The 11,584-nt window shown below is 41.4% G+C and overlaps 1 long non-coding RNA gene across 1 annotated transcript; it reads right to left on the reverse strand.

Moving 5' to 3' along the window:
- Positions 1-8,102: 8,102 nt before the first annotated feature.
- On the reverse strand, positions 8,103-9,017 carry LOC145803167 (uncharacterized). Its single transcript, XR_014345285.1, has 2 exons — positions 8,889-9,017; positions 8,103-8,357 (listed from the first exon to the last, which is right to left on the reverse strand). It is a non-coding gene; the product is annotated as an uncharacterized LOC145803167 (long non-coding RNA).
- Between the last annotated feature and the right edge of the window lie 2,567 nt (positions 9,018-11,584).

Raw genomic sequence — 11,584 nt, forward strand, 5'->3', positions numbered from 1 at the left:
CCACAAACTCTAAAAAACCCTCCTTTGGCTCTTGGCGGGTGACTTCAAGATCACGAGTTGTGACCTCAATCTGTGTGTTGTAGGAGTATTGATCACTAAAGGCCTCAGCCATCTCTTCCCAATTCTGTTTCACAGAGTTCTCCAATTTCGCATACCAGATTGCGGCTATCCCAGATAGGGTTCGGCCGAATAGTGACAGCTTCTGGGCTGTGGTCAAACCCATTGGCCTCAAGATATCAAAAAACAGTTGGAGGTACACCATTGGGTCTTCAGAGCCATCGAATCGATCGATATGTGGCATCTTGAACCGATCCGGTAATGTCACCACTGAGTCGGTATAACCGTCCTCTATGTCCGGAATGGATTTCATGCCTTGAGCCTTCTTGAACAGCTTTTCAAGCTTGCTCATCTTTAGCGCCGTTGGATCCGTCTCTAACTCAAAAGGGGAGTCCGGTAGGTTGATGGGTGTCTTGGATAGCTGGGGTAGAACCGGGGATGGAGCTGGTCCAATTGGAATGTCCGTATCATCCTGGACGTGGGTTGCCTCCCTGAGTATGGGAACTCTTGGTGGGGGAGGAGCCTGGTGCGAAGTAGATACTCCAGTTTGCTGCTCCAATCTGGCAATTGTCTCTGCCTGTTGGGCTATGACCACGGCCGGTTGTTTGGCAAATTCTGTTTGATGGGCAGCGTCTTGCTGCATGGCTTTCATTCTATCCTGGAGTTGGCGCACCATGTCTTCCAGACTCGACATATTGTCCTTGTCTAACTGAGCGATCGATATATCTCCCTGAGGTAAAAACAGATATCTCAACCCAACTGTGCACAGGTAAGATGGATAATGACCGCTGATCCGAGGACTATTGAACTGATGATCTGTGCTTGACCGACGTTTTTACCTTGTCTCTGGCGAAGGAACACTGATTGCCCTTGAACTGAATCTCTGACCTGACAAAGTCTATCAGCACAAGTCCAATGTACCTGGGGGATAGTGGTGCCTTTTGAAGCTATAGTTCCAGGACTACCTAGCAAAAGAGAAAACAAACAGCATCTCAGCCCAATTTCACTGGAACGGATAGCGGAACGACTGTACTTAATACTGATCACTGTTCTCCAAATACCTGTCCCAAAACTGATACCCTCGGGTAAAACTGATTCCTCAAATGCTGAGGTTGATACCCACAGGCCTGATACTCAAACTTGCAAACTGATACATGCATTCCCTATAGAGACGCACTCTAAATGCACATGACAAGCAAATGAGAGCCAAAACACCCCTATGTTGGGGTAGGGTTTCCCTGTCCTATTTTGCCAGGAGCTAGCGTTTCACTACGCACGCAGTGGTTTCAAATAACCTAACATCGGGTAAGCAACCTGTCCTAGTTTGGAATGGTTACTACGGATTTCGATATGCACTAGGTCGAATGGTCAAAAAGGGTGCCCCTGTAAAAATCGGGGTTTGTGTTCCCATACTGGCAGAGCCCGCAACCGGTCAGCCTTGTGGTCATGTCTTGATAAGACAAGCCTCCGGCAAACCGTTCAGGAATGACAGATGGCAAACACGGTGTCCTAGGCGCACCAATGCACATGCAATGCAAAGAAACACATAAGTGTAGTCAAAACAAGATATCATGAGTTCGAGTCAAGTTCTCTAAACCTCCCCAGCAGAGTCGCCAGAAACTGTAGACGCGCCCGCGTGAGGCCTTCGTGTTACAGTTCGGACTCAATTTGTGTCACGGTTGTTAATCTGAACCAAAGAGTCCAAATCTGGCAAATCGTTTTGAGAAAAACAGATTTGTAGAAAAGAAGTGCCAAACATGGACTGCTTTGCCAGATACAGAGTCGCCACCTAAATATTTTTTATGGGGGGATTTAGGACACCCCGGCTCGGTGCCAAAGGCCACGTGTCCGTCATCACCAAAGTTGCCTCAGCTCGGGAGCTTGGGTACGATTGGGGAAGGTCAGCTATGAGCACCGCTCTCGCCCGATCTGAAGATCGGCCTCTACTAACCATGATATCCGATTTTGAAAACGTTATGTGTTCTTATTCTGGTTATTAGCCTAGAATTACTATGTTATGCGCACAGCAAACAAGTATAGACCAAATCGCCTAAATTGGAACAAAACATAGCATGTTTGTTTTGAAAAATGGTTTGTTACTTGCAAGTAGGCTAAAATGCGGGTTTTCCACCTTCGAGTGGGTTTTTAGAAAAACATGATCTTGCCACTATCTAGTGGGCTTAAAACTCACAATTTTAATGCATTATCCCAATTTAAGCAATTCGACCTTCATCCACAGGCATTCAAGCAGTTATATCACATAAGCAGCTAGCCTCATGGTAATCGTGCAATTATGTTAACATTCACACGCATGCGAGATGCTAAAGCATAAATACATACAATGTACTCCGTGCCAAAACAATAAACTAGTTAGCAAACATGCGTGATCCTAGTTCATGTTAAAGTGGCTAATGCAACGCATACAGAATGCAATTAGGATAGGCTCGGCTAATCCTAAAATGGCATGTGAAAATGCACAAGTAGTCACGTATTCAATTTGGAATTGAAATACAAATGCAGTTAGAATGATGCGCCGAGCCCGGTGCATGCGATACTGATGTATGAATGCACGCATGCATAGCATAAGGTATGCTAATTTAAATATGCCCTAGTTTACCATCAAAAGCAGGTAAGTAAAAGGGAGAAAGAAGTGGGGGTTGGAAGATATGCACACACGCACCCACACTTATTACACAATTGCCCTCGCTCGGAGGGTCCGAAAGAATAATACAGTCCGAATAACAAACCAACTATCCTAGCTAATTAATTATTACAGACCAACTAAATTAGTTAAGCAAATCAACTAATCTAAGAAAGCGATAAACGGCCTCGGGAAAAGAGCCCAATGCAATGCCTGCTCAGTCTTGCACGGAAGTCCATTGCCATGCGCAAGCTGCCTTTGTTTTCTCTACTATACTCCACTGAAAACTGCTAAAGTCTCAGGATATTCTCACTGGATGCTGGGGAATGCCACCGGCCAAAGGGGATTATCACCGGCTGTGATTTGGTGGTCATCGGCTAAAGATGAATCCATCAGCCACCGATGGATAGCCGGTCGCCACTTTGTGTAGTCGATCGGCCGAAAATTCCTGCAGGACCTGTTTGACAGCAGCAGAGGGCAAAGCTTTGCATGGCAATGCAATTCAAGCGAATGTGTGCACCGACACATCCCTTGTCATGTTTGTGACTCAAAGGGATACGGCCCTTGGTTCTCGGACCACCAATCGTGCATTTCGATGCGTGATGGCCCAAGAGACCAAGTTGTGCATTTTCATTTCAAATGTCATGCAATGCACATAAACAAACAAATTGAACTCAACCTCTATCACAAGCAATTCAAGAGGGCAAGTATGCATGCTAGTACAATGCAACCTAAGCATGTGAGCCTAAGTGTGTAACATGGAGATGCAATGCACAATGCTCACTAGGCATGCAATCCATGCAAGCTAATCAAGTATGCAATGTGCAACTCAACCATGCAAACATGCAAGTCATACAAATATGCTAACAACTTGACCAAGAGGATGCATACCCAATGCAAGTGATTTTAAGCATGCAACACATACAACCAAAGCATGCAACCATGGAATAATGTAATGACATTTGAATGGCGTGCAAGGAAGGGACTTACACTAATTGGACAGCCCTAAACTAGGTCCAAAACAGTAGCCAATGCTATGGAAATGAGGGCCAACACACACATACACATGCACATGCTAATGGGCCAACACTCAAGCATCAAACATGCAACCTTTAAGCACACTTAAAAGTGACAAAACATGGATTAATGGCATGCACATAAAGCTCTGAAAAACATGTTATAAAGGTGCCAAACCAAGTAAATAAGGCAAGCCAAACATGCAACAATGGTCCAAGACTTAAGGCAAGCCAAAGGGGAGGTAAACCAAGGCTAGGTCAACCAAGCCTCACAAGGCCAAAGGGACTTAAAATAGGTCTAATGCAGACCTAAAAAAAGCTAAGGATGTACTTAGATGGCATCTAAGTGGTCTAAAAATGCAAGCATACTCCAAGGCCTAAACAAGGGGCATAAGGCAACAACCTTTAAACACATTGAAGGGGAATCAAATGCAAGCATATGGGCACATCATGAGGTCTGAAATAACATGTCAAGTGGTTCCAAACCACTGAAACAAAGCGAGGATGGCATGCTAGAAGGGCCAAAGCTTAAGGCATACAAGAGGGGTTACATGGTAGCTATACAAAGCAAGGCATGGATGACTCAAATGACTTAAAACAGTCCCTTAGCACATCAAAATATGCATATAAGCTTCACAAAGCTTGGCCAAAACACAAAAGCATGGTAGTCTAAATGCTATGCATGTATTGAGGCAAATCATGGCATTACAAGGTATGTATGCTAGACAAGCATGGTGTACCAAAACCAACATACAACAATGCTATATTATGACATAATGAGCCTGAAAATTAGCCAAGGCATGGTCAATGCATACTCAAACTATATGCTCCCTCAAGAGGCTAAAAATGGCCCTTTTCAATGACAACAAGGGGAGGGGGTGGCCCTCTCTTTCTTGGGATCTCAAGGCACCATCCTCACCTCTGAAATCCCTCAAGATTTTAGTGATGAGGAGGCCCAAACACAATGATCCCGGAGCTCAACCAAAATGGCACAAAATGGAGCCTTTCAAAGCTTAAGAGGGGTCAAACAACCCCAAAGCTTGAAACACCCTTAAGCAACTACTTAGAGCAAGTAAAAACACAACTTTTATATGTTATACACTAAGCTCAAAAACAGATGCAAGATAGGTAAATAAGCTATGCAAAAATGGGGGAAAAAGGGACAAAAGTCTTACCCTTGTAGACCTCCTTCAAAAATGGTGGACCAGCTGGTTCTTTGAGCTCAAACCAGCTCCACAGCTCCAAAAAAAACCCTCAAGGGCCTCAGCTCCAAGAAAAGGTGTGATGGTGGGTGTTTGTGTACAAAACTAAGACAAAACACACACAATACACAAGAGAGAGAGAGATATATATAGATGGAGGATATATGAACCATAACCCTAAAACTCAAGACCCTCTGAAAATGCTATCTAAATTGTCTAACCCCTCCACAAGAGAGAAGAGCCTCTCTTTTTGTAGACAAATGGTCATGTAAAGCTTCCAAAGGAAGCTAACAAGAGGGCAATCCCTCCATACACGTGTATGGAGGGGGTGGAAGTGTATGCCAGCTGCACAAAAATATCTGCAAAAGCAGATGCACAGTAATCGGCCGGCCAAAATGCAATTGACCAAAAAAAAGATAGCCGGCTGGCCATCTATAGTGCCGGCCGGCCAAACATTTGGCCGGTGGAAGCAAAACACAGCCAGTGGCCTCAAGCCATGGCCAGTAGAGTGTGGGGATGGCCCACAAGCCATTCCCTGCCCCTCCAAGGCAAAACACAAGTGTTTGGTGCAAAACCAGACACAAAACAGTCGAGTCGAGAGATCTTGAGGCAAGGCGCGTAGCCGAGACCTCCGGGAACTCAAGACGAACATAAACATGGATGATCACCGAGTGTTCAAGCGGTGACGTCCAAGTCTTGAGGACGATGAATTTGAATTCTCAATTCTCAAGTCAAAGACGATGAATTTGAATTCCCTTTAATTTTCATCCTAATTCCCTTTCTTTTCTTTCTCTTCTACCACCACTTAAGAAAAACGTTTTTCTCTAACTGTCTCCGTCCTTCTCCAACCTTCTCTCTTTTGATCTAGGAACTAATTAGCTTTGGCAACTATTAGTTTCATTAGCTTAAGTGGCTAGGTGTAATGACCCCAAAATGCGTATAAGAAATCATCTTTATTTCCCTATGAAATGATGTGGTTTAATTTAATTATATCTATGAGAATTGAAGCATTATTAGTTAAGTTACGGACTTAAAATGGGAATTACTGCCCTTTATGGGTCCAAAAATCAAAATTGAGCACTTGGATATGTTAATGGGAATTTTTGGAATTATTTGGGAAAATTAATTTGAAATCTAATTTGTCTGGTTCGTTAATGGACGTTTGGGTGATTAACTTTATACTACAAATTAAAGGCCTTAAAGACTTCAGATACCGGAACATGGGACATATTTATGATCAGCATAATTTTTAGAGTTATCTGGGAAGTTTAATTGAAATGTGATTTTGTGCGATTCGTAAGGGCGTGTTTGGCCCTTCCTATTTGTGGGAAGCTTTTATATATGCATATATGCCTTTTGAGTTGTTGAACTCATCTATTTTGAACCAAACAAAAAATAAAAATATCTAGAGAAAGGGGAAGGAGAACCGTGAGAGAGAGAGAGGGAGAGAGAGAAGAGGAAAAGCTTCTCCCTAAGGAATTCAACATCCATGGAAGCTTGAAGAGGGTTGAAGAAGATAGAAGAGAGAGGAAAGATCAACCAAAAGCTTGGGAAAATTGAAGAGACTAAGGGATGAACAAAGGTTTGGGTAAGGTATGTGGCTCTAATTACTAACCTTGTATAGAATCCATCTACTACTTGAAATCATGGATTGATATAGAAGATGTGAGCTTTGAACCCATGAACCTTGATTTTCTAAGAATTCCTTGATTGAAGAAGTAAAATCATTAAATTTGTTTATTGTGAGATTATGGTGTTTGATGAAGAATAATAATGTGAAATTGGTCATGTATTAAAGGGTTTTGGGCTTTGATTTACATGTAATTAAGGCTTGATTTTTGAAAATGAGAAGTCCCACAATTTCAGCCATTTTCGGACTGCTGCTGTCCAGGGCCGCACGTGCGGCACTGTTCATCCGCACGTGCGGAGACAGCTCTGTCCAGCCAACTTTGAATAGGTATATCTTTTGCATCCGGACTCCGTTTTGAGTGATTCTTCAGCCTAAAATCAAGCCCCGGAAGTCTAGTTTCCAATGGCGCTAGTCTCACTCCCAAATTCTAAATACAGAAAAAGTTATACCCAATGTAGTGACGACTGTTCACGTTATGTCAATTAGTTATGTACCATTTCTTCACTTAAACCATTTCCTACCGATTTCTCCTGTTTTCTAAGACATGGATTACAACATATTAAAGAATAATGAGCTTGGTACCACTATGACTAATTGATTGAACGATCAAAGAGAATTAGTAAAGGATCGAGTATAACCTCATATTATGTGTTGTGCACTGTAATTGTAGGTCGAGACGAGGACATTGTACCATTACCACCGGGAACCGATCACTGTGAGTAGTAGTACTTTGATGTACCTTTAACCATTTATCGTTATTGATGTTAAATCTTCGTTGTAAGAATTATGTTGACATAAATGTTATGAATGCTATGTGAGAAACACTGTGATATTATGGAAACTTCAAAAGAGTTTATGAAGTTATGTATGTTATGTGAGAAACATTATGGAATTATGAAAACATCAAAGGAACTTGTGAATGTGTGAACCCCTCAGGCCAAGGGCCGAACTGTGAATTGTGAAACCAATAAAGTCATCTATAATCTAATGAAAATGTACTTACTTTTCGTTACTAATTATCAGGAATGTCCTATTAACTTTACGTTGATTATGTCAACTCATGGGAATGATGTAACAGTTACCATTAGGACTATGTTAATTACAAGGCAAGGCAACTATGTTAACATATAAGAATGATTAAACAAAGGTGTATGCTATTGATAAGAGAGCACGTAAAGTAGGTCATTTACCCAAAAGAATTTATGTTCATTCTTGAAGAATGGATTCTGAGTAAATATAAGAGTAGCTACATGTATCCAGATGAATTGAAGTTAATTTGTTATGTTGCTTATGAATTGGAAGTGATCCAGAATCTACGATATAAGTACAAAGTTTAGCATCATTATGTGACCCTCATGAGAATGTGAATTTGTCACACCCTACACCTGCCCCTAAAGGTTTGGGCATGACCTAAGCAAGACCTGTCATGAAAACTGGTGTACATACCGTACGGGGCCTTGTCGGATGCATAAAATATTAATATAACAAAAAAAAAAAAATGCAAGCATATTCCATTGAGCTATTTCTATATGCCAGGATCTCATGCATTACATACATCATCAAAAGCGGATAAAGTTTAAAACTATATCCTTGGATATAGTGTATAACATATACATTTACAGTCCTAGCCCGATAATTGGGCATAACAAAAGGAATATAAAAGTTAAGTACAACATCCATAGGTGGCTCTCAAAAGCAGACCCATATCTTAGCAGCTTCACAAAAATAAATGGCCTGGTATGGTGCCTGAACATGTAAAGGTTGACAAAAGGGACAGCGTCAAAGTTAGGACTGACCCCCTGACTGATAACCTACAGAAACAGACATAATAAAGAGTGAGCCGAGCTCAATGAGTAGTAATACATAATGAAAGACGTCTGACTTGAAGCTTAAATACATCAATACATAAAATGATGTAGCATGCACATGATTTGTCTAATTCTGCATTTAACTCATAATGGCCCTAGGCCTATTCCCGTGACATAAGCTTGTGGCTAGAAGCCCTTGAAACATGATGGCACGAAGCCCATGAACATATGGCACGAGGCCCTTGAACATATGGCACGAGGCCCTTGAACATATGGCACGAGGCCCTTGTACATATGGCACGAGGTCCTTGAACATATGGCACAAGGCCCTTGTACATATTCTTGAAACTTGTGGCACATGGCCCTTGAAAATGTACTTGAAACTTGTGGCACACGGCCCTTGAAAATGGCATATAGCCCTTGTAAATGCTTTTCTTTACATATAACATTAACATATCTTAAACATGCATAAGAGCATTACATGCTTGAGACATTAACATGATTGCATAACATAACATAAGTACTACTACTCACAGTGTTGAGATGGCGTGTTGCTTCCTTCTGGAATGTGCCCTGCACACAAGTAATACATTAGTCTCTCTTTTTTTTTTTATAAAGCATTTCCTGAGTCTTACACCTTGCATGCTTACAACCACTTTAAAATCATCTGTAAAACATTCTAAAAATACCAGAGAAACAAGCACTCAAAGCTGAACAAACATTTAATTTTTCCTAAAAATGAGTCCTCCGCTCGAGCGTAACTTTGGCCGCTCGAGCGGACTGTAAATTGCACAAAACTGCTGAGAGGTGGTTTTTCCCGCTCGAGCGGGCTTTCCTACGCTCGAGCGGACCAAGCGAATTTTCTGAAATTCTGGACCTTCATTTGAGTCCCAACCAGGTATTCATTCCATTTTTACATGCAACCCAAGGTTAGGTTAATGCAATATACTCACCTAACTTCACTATAACATGAATTCTACCTTGAGTATTATAAATTAAGCAAGATTAGGAGCTTTAAAAAGTCATCTCCCTCTCTAATTCCACTCTTGAATTCAAGTTCTTTCATATCTTTGAAACATAACACATGATATATACATAATTCCATGAAGTGATGATAGAAAACTATAGATTGAAGTATACTTTCATACCACACCCAAATCTAGGTGCCTAAGCAACCAAGTAAGAGAAACCCTCATCATTCATGCATGAATTAGACATGAATCAAACATACACATCAATACAAACTGTAAGTGGCCATAGCAAGAAGGATTTGAGCTTACCTTGAATTCAATCCTACACCTCTAACAATTTTGCCAAGCTTCCTTGTGGAATCCCTTCTCTCCCGATTTCTCCTCTTTTCCCCCAAAATGGTATTCACGTTTGTTTATTTTTGATCAAGGCTCCTAAAGGCTTAGATATATATATATAAGTAAGGCATAAGTAAGGCATATAAGACAAAAATGGATCGTTTAATCATTCCAAAATTAAAATTTCACGAACATGCTTAATATTACCTAAAAATTATGCTGATTACGGATATATAATCAATTTCAGCTAATTAAGCTGTTAAGGCTTCCAATTTCTAATTCAAACGTGTTGATGGTGACAGATAGTTTCCTTGTGAGACAGATAGACATTCATAGACATGGATTTCACTTCCTTAATCATAATTTTTTTCACGGAACTACACAGTAAGCATTTAAGAAATCATGTACGAGGGTCGGGTTATTACACTCTCCCCCCCTTAAATAAGTTTGGTCCTCCAAACTTGGGTTACGTTAGGGTTGGAACAGGTGTGGGTATTGATGTTGCATTTCCTCCTCTCTTTCCCATGTTGCGTCGGTTCCGTAATGTTCTTGCCACTCAACTTTTACCATTGGAATTTCACGGGTTCGTAATTGTTTTACTTGTCGGTCCAAAATGCGAATTGGTTTTTCCTCATAAGTCAACTTGTCGTTCAACTCAATTGGATGGTAGTCAATAACATGTGACGGATCTGGAAGGTACCCACGAAGCATAGAGACATGAAACACGTTATGCACTTGACTCATATGTGGTGGAAGGGCAACTCGGTAAGCTACCGGACCCACTTTTTCCAGAATTTGAAAAGGACCGACATACCGGGGTGTCAACTTACCTTTCTTTCCGAATCTTGGGTGTCCTTTCATCGGAGTGACTTTCACGAAAACATAGCTATCCAAGTCAAATTCCAAATCTCTCCGTCGGTTATCAGCATAGCTTTTCTGCCTACTTTGAGCAGTTTTCAATCTTTCCTGAATAACGTGAACTTTTTCAGTAGTCAACCGAACAATTTCAGGCCCTAATAAGGATTTATCCCCAACTTCAGCCCAGCACACGGGAGAACGGCATGGTCTTCCATACAAAGCTTCATAAGGTGCCATGTCTATGCTCGAATGGTAACTATTATTATACGCAAATTCTATCAACGGGAGATGGGTTTCCCAACTGTCTTGAAAATCTAGTACACACATCCGGAGCATATCCTCAAGAGTCTGTATCGTCCTCTCGGATTGACCGTCGGTCTGAGGATGGAAAGCTGTGCTGAACTTTAATTCTGTACCCATTGCTTCCTGTAAACTTTGCCAGAATCTAGAAACAAACTTAGGATCTCTGTCTGACACAATCGAGACCGGAACACCATGAAGCCTCACAATTTCATTTACATAAATCTCTGCTAATTTATCTGTGTTATACTGAGTTTTTACTGGCAAAAAGTGGGCGGACTTAGTTAATCGGTCCACAATGACCCAAATTGAATTCATACCTCGAGGAGTCCGTGGTAACCCTATAACAAAATCCATAGTCAAATGTTCCCATTTCCATTCTGGGATGGGAAGAGGTTGCAATAATCCGGCAGGTCTTTGATGCTCCGCTTTTACTTGTTGGCATTGCAAGCACTTAGAAACAAACTCCGCAATCTCCTTCTTCATACTTGGCCACCAAAAATTCTGCTTTAAATCTCGGTACATTTTAGTACTCCCTGGATGGATTGAGAACCTTGAGGTATGCGCGTCCTCCATCAATTTTTGTTTAAGACTCATCACATTGGGAACGCATAGTCGGTTTTGAAATTTGAGCACTGAATCTACCACACTGAATCTCGGTTTTGGTTTTGTTTCGAACTCACCATGCATCTTCCTCAAAGTTTCATCTTCCATTTGGTGCACTTTAATCTCTTCCAATAAGGTTGGTTGTGCTACTATCGCTGC

This window comes from Camellia sinensis, chromosome 11 (assembly GCF_055761805.1).
Source record: "Camellia sinensis isolate YWXY chromosome 11, ASM5576180v1, whole genome shotgun sequence".
NCBI classification, from domain to species: Eukaryota; Viridiplantae; Streptophyta; class Magnoliopsida; order Ericales; family Theaceae; genus Camellia; species Camellia sinensis.